This window comes from Salvelinus fontinalis, chromosome 33, assembly GCF_029448725.1.
Source record: "Salvelinus fontinalis isolate EN_2023a chromosome 33, ASM2944872v1, whole genome shotgun sequence".
NCBI classification, from domain to species: Eukaryota; Metazoa; Chordata; class Actinopteri; order Salmoniformes; family Salmonidae; genus Salvelinus; species Salvelinus fontinalis.
In genome coordinates, this window is record NC_074697.1 from 19773006 (window position 1) to 19773353 (window position 348).

Sequence of the window (348 nt, forward strand, 5' to 3'; positions counted from 1 at the left end):
GAGAAGTGGGGAGGAAGAGGGGAGGAAGGGAGGGGGGGGGGGGGGAGAGAGAGAGAGAGATGCTAGTTTTAGGACCTCATATGGAAGCTTATAGAGATTCCAACTGATGTATAGAACAATCTTGAAACAAATTACTTTGGTTTGGATAGAAGCATCGTGAAATCTCGAACACAATACATTAATTTGACTTGGTGAAAATCCCTTTTTTGGACCTAACTTGTTTACCATTTTTTCCCCATGTGGTTTCTTCCTTCACAGACTTCCTAAATATTTGGTCAAATTATTAATTTTGTGTATGATTTCCGAGAACATTCGCTGGGCAAAAACTGGTTGAATCAATGTTGTTTC